This window comes from Eucalyptus grandis, chromosome 3 (genome assembly GCF_016545825.1).
Source record: "Eucalyptus grandis isolate ANBG69807.140 chromosome 3, ASM1654582v1, whole genome shotgun sequence".
NCBI classification, from domain to species: domain Eukaryota; kingdom Viridiplantae; phylum Streptophyta; class Magnoliopsida; order Myrtales; family Myrtaceae; genus Eucalyptus; species Eucalyptus grandis.
The window spans coordinates 16,653,044-16,671,198 of NC_052614.1; positions in this window are offsets into that span (position 1 = coordinate 16,653,044).

An 18,155-nucleotide genomic window follows, 5' to 3' on the forward strand; every position below is an offset into this window, starting at 1 on the left:
GATGCTACACAACATCTTTTTGAAGTCTCAACAGGTCTTGATTCTCTTGTCCTTGGAGAAGGACAATTTCCTAGACTAAATGGGTATACTTGCTGAGTGAAATGTGATGTGAGGCATAAAGACTATAGTAGAACATTCATATGAGAAGATAAGTTGTTAGCGTACTTTATCACGATTTCATATGCTTATGGCTATATTTACGAATCACTAGTGTAAAAAAAAAAACACTTAAAATCGCTATACTACATGTAGGACCAAATATTCCTTTTGGGAACAAATTAAGATTGGAAAAGCTAAAAGCAGGGCAGTTTTTGATTCAAACCAGTTGCCCATGAAACTCAGAAAGTCATAAGTGAAGCTTTCGCTTTCTTTTGAAACCCAACTAGATTGGAAGCAATGCAAAACTCAAGCCATTTCCAAGCTCAACAGGACAAGCCCACAAAAGAAACCACATCTCGGGACGCCATCCTCCTTCCAAAGAATTCTCTCACAACATTCCGAGCTCCCGTCCTCATCGTCGCTTCTTATCCTACCTGGTTTCTTCTTGCTTGACTTCTCTTCGAAGAGAAGTCATCTCACTTCTCATGATGTGATGTTCGTTTCAAAGACATAGATGTTTGTTTCTTGAATATAGCACAAAAACTAGAGAGAACGTCAATCAATGCTTCAAGGAGCTTATATAGAAGGTAAGCCGTTAAAAAAAAAAAAAAAAAAAAAAAAACCGAAAACCAAAATTTGAAAACCGAAAATAATCCAACCAAACCGAACGGTTCGGTTCGGTTCGGTTCGGGACTTATTCGGTTCGGTCCGAAAATTTCTCTAACGGTTCGGTTCGGTTCGGTTTTCAAAACCGAACCGAACCGAACCGTTTACACCCGTACAAGAAATTGATCCCTCTCCTTATGGGTCTGATGGATAATAAAAGCTTTCTTAGATAGTGCTCTCTCCTTCCACAGGGACAAATTGCAAGAATCAAGTAACGTGGCGTTTGTGTTGTTACTAGTAGCCAACATCACAACATTGAGAACCGCATGTTCCTTCTATCCGAAATCGCCAAGTTCCCATCATACCTTATGGGAAGAACATAGGAAGAATCAAGAAGTGGGGACTCACGATCCGTAACCCAGACCGGTTTCTAGTGAGGATTATCCTTGAACTAGATGGCCTAGAAGTAGTTGCTTCAGCAAGACCCACCATCCCTAAGAATCCTAGTTCAAAGATATTGATGGATTACACTAAGGGTGTTGATTTCTCAATTTCTATACTTTGATGAGTTTCTGAATAAAGAAATGCGTTTGAAAACAATTTAAAATTTTTGTTTTGAAACAAAAATTCATTTGATAACAAAATAAAATTTCTATTTCTAGGGAGCCCCAGTCAAGCGGCTGGGCATCTAGCATCCCACGTGTGGCGAGTGGGTGGCAAGCGGTGACAAGAGTAAATGATGATAAGAGTTTTCATTTCTCATTTTTGTTTTAGAAGTAGAAAAATTAGAAATTTTATATTTTCATTTATGCTCCAAATCTTTTCTAAAATAGAAATTTGTTCTAGAAATATAAAATTGAAATTGTGTTATTAAATAGATTTCTATTCCAAATTTATTTCAAGGAACATAAAAATAGAAAAATAGGAAAATAGAAATTTTGTCATGTGCATCATAAGATTCTATTTATTTAAAAATGTTACATGTTTTTAAAAATATTTTAATAAATTATTTTCTAAGGAAATGATAATATTTTTTACATTTAGCTGAAATATAAAAAATAAGTGGAAAATATTTTTAGTCGTTGGATGGGGAAATTTGATTTGATTTTCCCTTTCTAAATAAATTTACATTATTTGAGCGCTCGTGACTTGTATGGATAGTTAAAATACTAAGCACAAGTACTGGAATCCTGTCCTAGGTCCAACCTCAAGTGACTCGGGACCAAGCACTGGTGGCCCAGGCCGGAACTTTGTCCTGGGTGGGGGATGCGACATGGTTGCTAGGGTCTCGGGCTCAACCTTAATGGACTTGAGTTGGAGCACTAAGGACCCAATCTCAAGCTCAAGTGCAGGGGATTTGAGAGGGGCATTAGGGTCTCAAAGCTTAGGTGTTAGGGACTAGGGCATGAGCACCTAGGTACTGAGCTAGGTCTCAATGGGGCTGAGCCTAGGTGTTGGGGACCTAAGCATGGGTACCGAGGTCCCAAGCCTTAGCCTTGATGAACTTGGGCTTGGACGTAGGAGATCAAGGCACAGGCACTAGCATCCTAAACCTAGCCTCTATGGATTGGGACTTGGGCTTGGGTGCCCGGATTCGAGCATGGGTTTGGTCCTGAGCCTTGAGCCCAGCTTCTGTAGCCTCTATACATTCAATCGTTAAGAATAATGTTGGATGTGGCAATAATTATTAACGTATGACCACAAAAGTATGTTCAAAGACAATTTTTATTCTTTTAAAAAATTTATCTTTTACCATGTTGGAATAACAAAATAATCACCATTTACCATCTTTAAATGTGAGTTTCTTTATATAATAAAATAAACTCAAAGAACTTTCCCAATAAGTTCAATCAAAAGCCTAAGGTGAAATAATAATGTCACAATGTTATTAGAGGGACAAATTGTAACAAACATAGAATGAATCTCTAACATTCATGATTCCTTAAATTTCTAGCACTTTCCTAACTTGCTTGGATATTTCTATTTTTTCTTGCTAAGTTAAAATGTTAAATAATCTGTTACTTCAGCAAAAGTTAAAATTCACTTTCTCAAATAGATCAAATCATTGAAAAAAAATTCTCTAAATACTTGAAATCTATATTTTTGGATTAAAGAAAATTTTTTTCAATATATTTTGTCTACCTACCCAGCCACCTGAAGAAGTTTCTTTGGATCCATCCTACCTGGAAGTACCTTGCATCATATCTAAATTTTCTCTAGTTTCTTCTTTCAATTTCAGTTTCTCTGCTTTTTTCTTTAATTTCATTTGTATTTTGAATTTGTAACCTTTATTACATAACACTTTATTCATGGACATTAAATAGGTCTTAGAACTAGTTATGCATGCAATGAACGGGGAAGGAGTTTGCAAACAAACGTCTTACATATACTCTTTTAAACTGGCAACCATGCATTATTTAACGAAAAAGTTTAGTATATCGATACTCTAATTTCTAGTCAAATCTTAACTGCCTTTCTCTTTACTAAATAAATTTATCATTTTGAAGTTTATGTATAAATTTGGCCGTCAAGTATGGCTGGTCTATGGCAATAATTATGCATGATATGACCATGAACAAATGAGACAAGTGGCAAACATGCATTATTGAAGGGCAGCTTTTAATCTCTTAAACATTTATTAGAAAAAAAAAAAAAGCATTTACATCTATCCATCTTTTAAATATCAGTTTCTTGCACACCCATAATCCATCAAAAGCTTATGGTAGAGTTATAATGGCATAACGTTAATAGAGGGACAAAATCATAATTCATACTTAAACTGGACAATTTTATTTTTCTCTGTAAGCTCAATAATTTGTTATTGTACGAAAAGTAAAATCCACTTTGTCAAATAGATCAAATCTTCAAGGACTTATTCTGTAAATACGTTTGACTTTATTAAGAAGACAGATAATAAATGGGTGTTTCTGCAAGTCTAACCCTCTCAATCCCATAGTAAACAATATCCATTTTGCGGAATAACGATTTGGTACCTGCAGTGCTCAGTCCTCTTTTCCAATGGGCTAACACGCTCGGTGTTGCTTCATTAAACAAGCGTAGCCAACCGCTAGAGGGCCTTGCTTCTACGCTTCTTTCTATCACCATGAAACTGAATGTGGAACTTATGCTGTTGCTGCTCCTATTTTTCGGTCTTTCTCCACGTGAGATGGCAAATATTCCGACGACGATGATTTAGAATTGGAAACACAGGTAAGAACAATGATCAAGCCATCCATCAAGACTTTTACGGTAATTTTCAGTGTAAGTACACTATTAGTGCTAAAAATTGTGTACAACGCTCATTTTGGTGCCAAAAGTTTATTTTGGATCACTTAAGTGCCAAAAAGTTTGAAAAACGATCATCTTAGTGCCAACTCCGATCTGGTTGGCCGAAAATCTAACATAGCACTTTTTTATTAATTTTTGAAGCTAATATGGTTCACCGAAGAGTACAATCAGCATTTAAACAACAAAACGACGCCATTTGGTGTCTCTCCCCCAATTCAAAACCCTAAATCTCCGGCCAATCGCCATCCTTGACAGCCTTTGCGCTCGGTGGCAACTGCTCCGACCCCGACCCGAACCTTGACGATGGCCACTCGGCGGCCAAGTTGAAGGCCGTGATTTGGTCAGTGCTCGGGGAGGCTGCCGACGAGTGCACCGCCCCGATCTCTCCCTCTCCATCTCCGATCTCCTCGACGAGTGCTTGGCCTATGTCTTCCAATACCTAGGCTCGGCAACCGGGATGGTGCTCCCTCATGTGCCGTTGCTGGCTCACGATCAAAGGCTAGAGCCACCAGAGGCTCGCCCTCCACGCCCACTCAAAGTTGTTGTACACAGTTCGGTGTTGTTCGTGCGAGTTCGACTCGATTACGAAGCTCACATAGAAAGCGCAAGTTCGACTCAACACAAGTTGTTGAGCATTGGCAACAACGTGCTCATGCGGATCTCGCTCAAGTGCAAGAACCTCCCACACCTCAAGTTGCGGCCGAGCGAGCTAAGTCGGTGGCTAACAAGAATCGAAACCCTAATTTTAATCTCCAAATAAAAAAGAAAAATTCCAAAATGAATTGTGCAGCGTCGTTTTTGTGAGGCCATCCACTTAGGACGGCAAAACGACACCATTTTTTTTAAGGAGGACGGAAAACTATTGACATTGTTTAAAAGCTATGTCAATTTATTTATTTTTAATATAAAAGCCAAATAATCATTTTGGCTAGAATCTTTTGCTAGTGGCACCGAAGTGATCGTTTTTTCTCCGATTTGGCACTTAAGTGATCCGACAGAAATTTTTGGCACCAAAGTGAGCACCATCTACAACTTTTGACACTGATAGTGTACTTATCCCGTAATTTTCCATCAAACCCTTTCTTTTTTTCAGTCTTTCTCTGTGTGAGATGCAAAAAATTTTCAGTCTTGCTGCTCAACGGACGATTAATTGCATTTGCTTTTATCTAGAGTAAAGAAGGAGACATGATTGACTGTGTTGATATTAACAAACAACTGACACTCGATCGTCGTCTGCTGAAGAATCATAAGGTTCAGGTAAAAATTTACCAATTTCTCCTAAATTAATTGATAGATTTGCGGATTAATATCAGATAATTTAGTTGGAAGGGTTTACTTGATACTTTTATAATCATTTTTTTTTCTTTTTGTAGACGGAGCCAAATCTACACGTCACTAGCCTACACAAAACTTCTCCAAATGCAAAGTCGGTAAGATTTGGGTTGAGAGAGCTTTGCCCCATTGGAGGATTACCCATTTGTCGAGTAATAAAAGAAGATCTGGTGAGTGTAACATCCTTGCCCAAGATACCGTCTGTTGCAGGCTATGAGGCAAAGTACTCTTTCTTCAAATCAACATGTAATATCCCGCTCCCGCATGCTCACATGCATATCTACACACATTCAATAGCATAAGTGATATTGTTTTTCAAATCTACCAGTTAGGTTATGTATCTATGAATTTGCATGAGACCCCATGTCAAATGTTCACTTAGTACAATCTCAAAATCTGTTCTTTCCATGATTCGCGTACAAAAAGAAAATCAATACATCTTTTAAAGTAAGACCAGTAGGCATAGGTGAATAAGAGATTATTTATCATTTGTAGATGGTTTAAGTTACAAACTAACATTTGTGGGTGGTTTATCTAATAGACAACATGGTACAAAATATTAAATATGGAGGAGGTGGATGTATGACGGTCTGCAATCTAACTGTTGCTCATGACCAAATGAGTGTATATAATAAGTGGAATGAATTTGGTCCCCCAAAGCATATTAGCATGATTGCAGCTGGTTGGATGGTAAGTGATTTACAAGTAAGTCAATGTTATAGTTTTTATGGACAAGAAGTTGAATATATGGTAAAATGATTTGAAAGAAAAATCTCTTATTTTTCTAGGTTTCTACTGGCGATACCCTTTCTCAGTTATTCACATATTGGACGTGTGAGTTGTGAAGATTATTGTCAATTCTTAATTGAACCAATTTTTACACTGATTTTCAAAATCCAAACTAGACATTGAAGATAATTTGAATCTTATTGACTAAAGCATTGTCCTCTTAAGGTGATGGCTACCGCAATGGGTGCTATGATGTACTTGTAGAAAATTTATTGTCATAAACAATTAATCAATTAAAAACAAACGGATCCATACATGATTGTAAAACACCGAGATCAATAAATACAGCGGAATTAAAGCGTACCTGTTTGAGCCATCGCTTCAGAAGAAAACTAGATCACTCTGATAATCAGGGATCTATCGGAATACCAGATCTTCCTCTCTATGACCTATTTCGATATAGCAGCTTTCAATGGGATTAAAGCAATTGATAGGTATAACTTATCTTTTTATAGGCTAGAGAGGGGACCTAGCAAACCCTAATCAATAACGTGTCAACTGGGCCTTTCCCATTACGGGCTTCAGTTAAACACAATTGCCTACACTTTGCTGCTCAACTAGGCCCGTTAACAATAGATGCCAATACCCAATTCAATCAGATCACTTTAGGGTAAAACAAATATTGGAATATCCATTAACCCGATTATTTAAAATAGAAAATTAATTAATTAATGTAAGCCCATATTATGGGAAATTTCCAACATTCTCCCACTTGGGCCACATTAATTAACTTATTTTATTTTGAAAAGATTTTATATTGAAAATGACACTATCGGGTTAATAACTAAAATTTTGTTTTATGTGGCCACAACTTTTAAAAAATAATATTCCAATAATGGAATCTCAAATACCAATCAATCCTATATAACCTCAATATAGGATTATGAAGATCAATGTGTTAAGAAAATACCACAACACAAGACCTTCCATAATCACATATAATAAGTATTATATTTTCATGGATCATGGGCCTAGTAGTGTAGTAAGAAATAGTGCCAACATGTGATCAAGATATACACTATTTCTTATCGGTCCTCAATGCAATTTCTCAACGACATGAAACTGCATTAGTGCAATTTCTAAACAACATGAAATTGCCAACTAAACAATATGAAATTGCACAATTATGTCACAATCCAACATGAGATCTCATAATAGTGACATCCAGTCATCTTTAAACTAAAATTTGTTTAAGGATACTGTTTTATACTTCCATTTCTCAATCAACATAGGAGAAAGGATAACAATAGAATCAATAATAAGAATCATTAAAAATAAATGCTTTAATAGCATCATAAAAGCATTATCAATTTGCATATAACTATAATATCTAAAAATACAAATTATATAACTCCCACTAACAAAAGAAATCAAAAGATTCTAAAACACCCATATTCTTTACAGGTTCTTTAAAATAAATGGGTCGTAAGCCTTTTGTTAGAGGATCAGCCAACATGGACTCAGTTCTGATATTTTCAATTACAACGTCTCCATTTTTGACCAAGTCCTTAACAGTATAATATTTGATCTCCATGTGTTTGGACGCATTACTAATTTTGTCATGCTTGGAATAAAACACAGCTGCAGTGTTGTCACAGTAGATCACCATAGGTCTGGCAATAGAGTCCACAATACGCAATTCTGAGATCAAATTTCTGAGCCAAACTGCTTGAACCGACGCGTCATAGCACGCTACAAACTCAGCATACATTGTAGAGTTTGTAATCAAGGTTTGCTTTGTGCTCTTCCAAGAAATAGCACCTCCAGCCATCATAAAAGTATATCAAGAAATTGATTTTTTGTCATCTAAACAGCTAGCAAAATCAGCATTTGAATATCCAATCACCTTTAGGTTCTCTACTCTGCTATACACAAGCCTTAAGTCTTTTGTTCGTTGTAGATATCTCATCACATTTTTAGATGTAACCCAATGTTCATGACTTGGATTCGATGGATATCTTCCAAGAGTATTCACGGCAAAAGCAATATCAAGTTGGATACATACTTGTGCATACATAAGATTGCCAACCACACTAGCATATGAAACATTCTTCATTACTTCTTTTTCAACACCATTCTTGGGGCATTGTTCTATACTTAATTTATCTCCTCTCACAATAGGAGCTTCACCTGACTTACAGGTCTGCATATTAAATCTTTTCAAAACATGATCTATATAACTTTTCTGAGATAACCCCAGAACCTTCTTAGATCTGTCACGATAAATCTCAATGTCTAGAACAAAAGATGCTTCCCCAAAATCTTTCATATCAAACTTTGTAGATAGAAAATTTTTGGTGTCATTCAATAGATCAACATCACTGCTAGCAAGTAAAATGTCATCTACATAAAGTACTAAGAAAATATATTTACTTCCACTTACTTTCTTGTAGATGCATTGATCAAACTTATTTTCTTCAAAACCAAATGATCTCACAACTTTGTGAAATTTTAAGTACCATTGACATGATGCTTGTTTGAGACCATATATGAACCTTTGAAGTTTGCACACCATATGCTCCTTTCCGGCTTCTTTAAACCCTTCAGGTTGCTGCATATATACTTCTTCACCTAGATCTCCATTTAGAAAGGCTATCTTAACATTCATTTGGTGAAGCTCTAAATCAAAATGAGCCACCAATGCCATGATTATTCGAAAAGAGTCCTTAGTAGACACTAGGGAAAAGACTTCAGTATAATCAATGCCTTCTTTGTGTGTACCCTTTTGCGACTAACCTTGCCTTGAATCTCTCGATGTTGCCTTTATTGTCTTTCTTAGTTTTGAATACCCATTTGCAGCCGATTGGTTTATGCCCATTAAGTAAATCAACTAGTTTCCACACTTGATTAGTTGACATGGACATCATCTCGTCATTCATCGCTCCTAACCATTTATCTGCCTGATCACTATTAAGAGCTTCTTTGAAGGTCGTCGGATCAACTACTCTTCCAATGTCAAAATCAGCTTTTCCAAGATAGACATGATAATCATTTAAAAGTGTTGGTTCGCTGTGATCTTCGCACAGGCATTTCTGGAGCCGCATCATTCATCTGGGGAATTTCATTTGTAATGGGATGATCTATCGCCATATTTTCAGTATTTACTTCTTGCTGAATTTCCACACTGTTAGGATCTCGCATAGAATCATCATGTAAGATGGGCAATGGAATAGAAACCGTTTTGTTTAGTTCTTCCCTTTCAAAAGATTGAGATGAACTCTTTTCAGCAACATCTAATTCCAGGAATTTAGTAGTTTGAGATTCAACGATTCTAGTGCCTCGAGTAGGACAATAGAATCGATATCCTTTAGAATGATCAGGATATCCAATAAAGTAACATCTAGTAGTCTGGATTTGGTCTTTTTCGAGAAGGATCATAAATTTTCGCCTTTGCAGGATACCCCCAAACGCGAAAGTGATTCAAGCTTGATTTCCTTCCCGTCCACAATTCAAAAGGTGTTTTCGGCACCAATTTACTAGGTACACGATTCAATATATAAGTTGTTGTTTTAATTGCATCACCCCATAAGTATTTAGGCAAATTAGAACTACCCATCATACTTCGTTTCATCTCCATGAGTGTGCGATTTCGCCATTCAGCTACACCATTTTGTTCAAGACTACCAGGCATTGTATATTGAGCAACAATACCATAATCCTGCAAATATTTAGCAAACGGTCCCATTTGTTATCTAGTCTCAATATATCGCCCATAATATTCACCACCACGATTAGATCTGACAATCTTGATAATTTTTTCCAATTGTTTCTCAACTTCAGTACGAAACACTTTGAACATTTCAAGTGCATCAGTCTTCTCCTTAATTAGATAAAGATAACAATAACGAGAGAAATCATCAATGAACGTGATGAAGTATTTATTTCCATACAAGGTGGTTGAGTATGGCCCACTAATATCAGTATGAATTATCTCCAATAGACTTTGACTGCGAGTAGCACCTTTCTTCTTTGTTTTAGTTAATTTTCCCCTCACACAATCAATACAAGTCTCAATATCATCTGAGTCAAGAGGAGGGAGAATATCAGCCTCGACAAGTCGTTTTACCCGTTCTTTGGAGATATGCCCCAATCGCTTATGCCATAGCATTGAAGATCTATCTTTGATTAAAGATCTCTTAGCAACAACATTCTTGACATTGAAAGAGCAATATGGTCTATCGGGAGATAAGGATAATCGATATAATCCATCAGACAAAACACAATTCCCAATAATTTTGGAATCATAACTCAAAACCACTCTTTTATTCGCAAAATGAAGACAATATCCAGCTTTGTCAAGCGAAGAAAGAGATACTAAGTTTCTCCTAAAATTAGGAACATAAAAGACATTGTTCAAAATAAGATGAAAACTAAAGTCTAAATTCAAAACAATTGTCCATATGCGTTCCATATCAACTCTAATATCGTTTCCAACTTTAAACTTTGACTCCCTTAGACTTGGATTCGTTAGATTTGTAAGATCATGTAAGGTAGTAGTCACATGAATAGTAGCACCAGAATCAAGCCACCAAGAATCCAAAGGAATATCAACTAGATTTGATTCAAAATAAACCAACAACTCACCTTGGTGACTTTCTTTTCTTGCTTTTAGCCAAGCTTGAAATTTGTAGCAATTGGCTCTCTTATGCTCCTGCTTCTTGCAGCGAAAATACTTGAAATCCTTATCTCCATTCCTCCCATAGTTCTCATTTTTCCTAAAGTCTTGCCATTTCTTTGGGCCATGAGCATTTGACCCCTTAGGCTTCCATTTGCCTCTATATGAACTCAACTTGGCATTAGTGGTTAAGTGGGCAGACTCATACTTTTCCTTCTTTAATTTCTCTTCCTCAGTCACACACTTAGCAATCAAGGCATTAACACTCCATGTCTCATTTTGAGCATTATAAGTAGTCTTAATCTTGGCTAAATTCAGCTAGCAAAACATTTAAGGCTTGATGCACAATATAACTTTCAGAAAGAACAATTTCATGGGCCTTAAGTTTGGACTAAATGTGGACCATCTTCAGTATAAATTCTCTAACACCCATAGCAGCATCATACCTCATGTTTGTTAACTCACTTAGCAAGTTCCCAGCTTTAGCCTTATCTGAGACTCTATATCTTTCTCCCACTGCTTCAAGGAACTATCTGGCATTCGTATCTTCCGGCAAACCACTAATCAAATGCTCAACAATGGACCTCTTCATAATAATGAAGCTTAGTCAGTTATATTTTTCCCATCTAGCATAATGAGTCTTTTGTTCTGCAGTACTTTGATCATTGGGCTTGGAAGATTCACCCTTACGTAAAGCCAAATCCATATCCACAATTCCCAAAGCAAACTCTATATCTTGCTTCTATCTCTTGAAATTTGATCTAGTTAACATTTCAACTGTGGCATTATTGTTGTTTACAACAAAGGTAATTGTTTATCACACATAATGCAATAAGATCAATTATGGGCAATAAGCAACTCAACAAAAAATAATTAGTACATCATAAACTCCCCTTTGGGCAGAGTGTATAATGCACCATTATTTTTCCCAGCATGAAAATTTATAAAGCAACAAGGAGAATTACATATAATTGTCAAGGATCACATCCCCTTTGGAGAATCACATATAATCATCAAGGACTTATTCAGACAAATCTTTAAATCATACATCTCCATAATATCAACATAGAGGGAATTACATATAATTTTCAAAACATTTATCCCCTTTGGGCAGATAAATATTTTTCAATTATACATCCCCATCTTTTAAATATGGGAATAAACTTCATGCTATTTTCCAAATTAATATGCACAATAACCTCCTTTGGGCAAGTAATTGTATATACTAATTTTTATCAATATGGAATTTCAAAAAATTTATGCCCAAAATTCATCAAATAATATGAAACACTTTACAACATGTGTTTCCAATGATCATATTGCATTTTCAAAACAACAACTTTTGCCACAAGTTTTTTTTTTAATTTTTTTTTAAAATATAAATTTATTATTATTATATTATTATAATATTATTTAAATATTTCGGACTCCCGGGGCCAGGACCCGCGTGCAGCCCTAATCGGACCACGAGCCCGCCGAGCAGACAAGCTTGAGTTGCTGCCCAGCCACACGCAAGCCATGTGGGCAGGCCATGAAATTAAAAACAAAAAATGGGCCAAACCCATTTATATTTGGTTTTGGGTTCACGCCTAGAACCTCTTTACTTTGGTTCATGGGCGTGAGCCCAAAGATTTTAATTTGTTTATGGTTCTGGGCTTACGCCCAGAACCTTTTTATTTTTTTAAAATCAAAAATGGGCGTGAGCCCAATTTATTGGCCCAGCCCGGCTAGAGGTCTTCTTTAACCTCTAGCTGGATCCCAAAATTCTGCAAAACCGAGTCACACAACCCAGTTTTGACCTGAAACTCAAAAAAAGGCACAAATTAACATGGTTTTTGATGAAATTTCTCCATAGGACTTGCTTTAAAACATCAATATAAATTGACTACAATGAATTAAATGAAGAAAAACCAAATAAATCTAGCACATACAAGCTTCAAAGTTTCGGATCTAAAGCTCCCATGGCCAATTTCGGAATTTCCTAAATTTAAACCCAAAAAACTCAATTCAATACAACAAAAGATACTAAAACAAATATATAACAATACCCATGCAAGGATTTACATCATACATCAATCGATTCTATGTAATTTGCAAATTCTAGAACTTTTTCACATACAAACCCTAGAATTTCAAATCTAAAATTCTCTCTCAATTCTCAACGAAATTATACAAATTATATATGGTTGGAAAGATCTTGATGTGTAGAACAAAAGCCCTATGGTTACGGGATTAATCAAGCAAAAAAAAAATATACACGAAAAAATAATGCCCATATTCGGCTCAAAGAGGAGGGTTTCGAATTTTTCCATAAAAAAAAAAATGGGTTCTACAATCATGTACGATCTGCTCTAATACCACATGTAGAAAATTTATTGTCATAAACAATTAATTAATTAAAAAAATGGATCCATACATGATTGTAAAACACCAAAATCGATAAGCATAGCGGAATTAAAATGTACATGTTTGAGCCATTTCTTCACTTAATGAAAAATAAATCAGTCTATTTAATCAGATATGTATTGGAATGCCAGATCTTCCTCTATATGACCTATTTCAGTATAGCAGCTTTTAATGGGATTAAGCAACTGATAGGCATAACCTACCCTTTTATAGGCTAGAGAGAGGAGCTAGCAAACCCTATTTAATAGTGTGTCAACTAAGTCTTTCCCATTATGGACTTATGTTAAACACAATTATCTACATTTTACTGCTTAACTAGGTTCGTTAATTAATAGATGCCAAAACCCAATTCAATAAGATCACTTTAGGGTTTAACAAATATTGGAATATCCATTAACAAGATTATTTAAAATAGAAAATTAATTAATTAATGTAAGCCCATATTATAGGAAATTTCCAACAGTACTATGTCTGGGTTTTGTCCAGGTGGATGGGGAAGTAACCCCGGTTTCCTATTAAGACCTAGTTCTACTTATGGTGGATCTCACTGTGAGCTTGTAATCGATATCGAACAGGTATGTTTGATATTTTTCAAGGTGCCTAAGATAATATTTTTTTCCCTACAATATATCAGCTACTAATAGTTTTGTTCTTAAAGTTAAAATTGTCACTATCGTTCTACCCTACTGAAAGTAATCCATTAATCATTGATCCGCGTTAGATAATTTTCGCGATATCACAAAGTCTATCGAAATAAACCAGTGTTAATGATTGTTGCATTTTTTTCCATTACCACTTATTATCAATATTTCTTTTTAATCAGGATCGAAATACCGGGAATTGGTGGTTGGTCGTGCTCCGCCCATCGATGGCTCACCACACACAGCTTGGGGAGGAATTGGCTTTACTGGAAGCGATGGCATTTGTCCACCAATGGGAAGTGGTCACAAGTCAGACGATAATTTCAAGCGTGCCGCCATCTTTCGACGATTGGGTCCAATGGGATGGGAAATTCCTTCCATTTGGTAAGTCATCACCATGTTAAAAGATATCGAAGTGGCTATACCATTAGTTTTGGACGTCCAGGGGGTTATTGCAGGTAACATGAAGAAGATATCTTGAGCAATTCAAATAACAGAGCTATCGATTTTCTATTTCACAACTTATTAGTAATTTAGCGACCTCAATGGTAACCGTAATGCCAAATTCTTTTGACAGCTTCACAGAATTTCCAAATATGATAGATGCCCGCCCAACCCTTTCAACTAGATCCAACATCCATGCTTTGAAGATCGCTATGCTAAACAATGACAAATGAACTGCATAAATTCATTATGGAGATCTGGTAAAATGTTGCAGGGTATAGAAACGTAACTGTTGTGAATAACGGATCCCCGAAAACTGGATTCGACACTAAATCGAACCTCTAAATCAATGCGGAAGATGAAGCCCGGGAAAAACTCGTATCACCAATCGTAAAGCACACCATGGATTCGAGCGTACCTTGTTAGCCATAGATTAGACACCGACGCCGATAGGAAGAAGAAAATCTGGCCCTATTCGATCCGATGAAGCCTTGAAGGGAAGAAAAAACGTCGCTTTGCCTTACTGTTTTTCTATTTGGGAGAGAGAGAGCGTAAGAAGAAAAGACGTACATTCGTTTTCTATTTCCAACTGGTGTCATCTCTCTATCTCTCCTCCTTTTATACCTTCCCCATCCACGGGCCCTATTCCCGTGGGCCGGGCTTCCTGGGCCCAACTTGGGCGGACGGGCTTTAAGCCCAATACTAATAAACCCTTCATCTCCCACTCGCACATGGTGGGCCGAACAGGATTCTCTTTACCTCTCTTCAACATTCATACCGGTGAATAATCCGTGCAACCAGTATACTTTGAGAACTCGTTGCTATACATTTGTTAGGAATATATAGCAGCTCATAATGGGCGTCACACTCGAGTAGATTTAGTATGCGTACCCTAGATCGATCGATCACATTTATATCTCCCTTGATCTCTTTTAAACAATGATATATATATATATATATATATATTATATTCACAATTATAATTATCACAAAGATAGTCATAATTGGTCAACCAGTGAATACAAAACCACAATGTGATTCTCCAAAATTGATCTTCCTCTTTCCTTCAAACTCTCAATTTCAGTCCAGCTTGCTTTTCTAGAAATGCCCCATTAGATCGAATCATCTCATGACCATTGGCAACACCCAAAGATAGCAAACACTAAATAGAAATCTTGAGAATAAGTAAGAGTCATGAGGGGACAAAAAATTGAGGAACTCTTTTCCTCAAGAGTCTCACACGTCATAAAAGTTGAGATCAAACTTTTTGCCACTCTTATTGGTCGTCTCATGCATACGTAGTATGAAATACGTATTACGATATTAACTCATTTCCCATGGAGCGTATGTCTACACCTTTCAATACCGTACAGATGATAGTTCAGATGTACCCAATGTCTAACTTGAGTTCACATATCTACTCATTCACAAAATTCATCAAAACTCACATCTGGCATCATAGACAGATAAATTAAAATATGTGGGTTATTTTACTTTCAGACATCTTTAGTATTATGTCATCATCTTAACACTCAGTTAAGGCGACATACGTATTTTAAGCTTGAGCTCTCGATTATCACCTAGATAATAAGATTGAAAACAGTCTCATCTCTATTTATCACATAGTAAACAGAGGCGATTACCCGTGTGAGTGGGCTAATCTTATATCTGTCCGACATACTTCTCAACTTAAAATAATGCACTGAGCATTAAGATGCATAAAGATCATACAAAGATTTATAGGCATTAACAATGAAAAACACAAGTTCATTGATGTGAATAACTCAGGGAAATTACAATATCCAGTACATCAGACTCTACGCAATCCTAGAGATTTTACATGACCACAAAATACATATCTAGGTATTGGCTTTGTCATAGGATATGCTACCATTCTATGCGTAGATATGTACTGTAAGTTCACATCCTTTCGTGCAACCATATCTTTCACAAAGTTATACTTTGTATCTATATATTTGGTCTTGACATGATATTTTGGATCTTTGGTGTACGCTATAACTGCTTGGCTATCACAGTTAACCAACAATGGATTTGCAGCTTTCTCATTAACACCTAAATGATCCAAAAATCTCTTAAGCCAAACTCCTTCTTGTACCGCTGCTGATAATACCACGAACTCAGCTTCCATCGTGGACAAGGCTATACACGTTTGCTTCTTACTGCTCCATGATATGTCGCCATTGTTCAGTAAGAAAGCAAATCCAGAGGTAGATTTTCTTTCATCTAAATCTCCTCCCCAATCAGCATTTGAATAGCCTTCAAGTCGCAGATCCTTTCCTTGATAATTCAACTTGTAATCAGCAGTTCCCTTCAAATACCTCAGTATTCTCTTGACGACCTTCCAATGTGCTGGACCTGAATTGGGTTGGTATCTACTCACCATTCCAATTGCAAAACATATGTCGGGTCTTGTACACATCATAGCATACATCAAGCTCCCAACAGCACTAGCATAAGGAACATGTTTCATTTGTTCCTTCTCTTGTGGAGTCCCTGGACACAGTCTGTGGCTCAATCCTTCACCTTTTGCAATACGAGTGTCTATGGGTTTACAGTCTTGCATACGAAATCGTTCAAGAACCTTATTTATATAGGTTTCTTACGAAAGAGACAACGATCTCTTCGAACGATCTCTCGAAATCTTAACTCCAAGAATGTATGCAGTCTCACCCATATCCTTCATCTCAAAGTTGGAAGACAACCAACTCTTGACAGTCTTAACAAACTCCTTATTGCTTCCGGCAATTAGTATATCATCAACATATAATGATATGATCACAAATTGATCCTTAGATCCTTTGATATATACACAATGATCCTCATCAATCATTTTAAAATCATATGCCATTATGGCATTATGAAAAAGTATATACCATTGTCTTGATGACTACTTAAGACCATATATCGACCTCAAAAGTCGACATACTTTTTCTTCTTGGCCTTTCACTATGAAACCAGCAGGTTGTTCCATATATATTTCTTCCTCTAATTCTCCATTGAGGAAAGCAGTCTTTACATCCATCTGATGTAACTCAAGATCCAGACTAGTCACTATTGCCAGAATAATGCGAATCGAGGTAAATCTTACTACAGGAGAAAACGTATCTTCATAATCAATTCCTTCCTGTTGATTATACCCATTTGCCACAAGGCAAGCCTTATGCCTTTCTATCGAGCCATCAGCCTTTCGCTTTATTTTGAGAACCCACTTGTTCCCAATAGCTCTGCGTCCTTTTGAAATATCAACCAGTTCCCAGACTTGGTTTGATTTCATTGACTCAATTTCCTCTTCCATTACATTAATCCATTTTTCCTTACTAGGGCAATTCAGAGCCTCATTAATATTTCTTGGTTCATCCTCATCTTGTGGAGCAACCATAAAAGTTTCCCCTTCAATGTCAAAACGTCGACGGGGAATACTTTGGCGACTTGTTCGCTGTATAGGAGATTGTACACTTTGCACATCATTCTCCATCATGCTCTCACTTGGATTAGATAATGATGACATCATCTCAGCATGTGGTTGCAATTGATCACTTCTCATATTACTCCCACTTGGACGAACTCCACTAATATCATTATCTTGATCCAAGGTCTCAAATAGGAAACAATCTTCCCATATTTCGCCCTTCTTAGGAAATTCATCATCTAAGAATGTGACATCTCGTTATTCAAATTCAGTTATACTCCCACTTTCCTTCTCACCTATGAATACATACCATTTTGAGTGTTCTGAGTATCTTATGAAAATACTCTTCTTTCCTCTGGGACCCAATTTCCCAAACTTGTGAGAGGACTCATGTGTACAGGCAGCACAACCCCATGGCTTAAGAAAACTCAAGTCCGGTTTTCTACCTGTCCATAACTCATATGGAGTGGAAGTAACTGATTTGGTAGGCACCCGGTTAAGTATA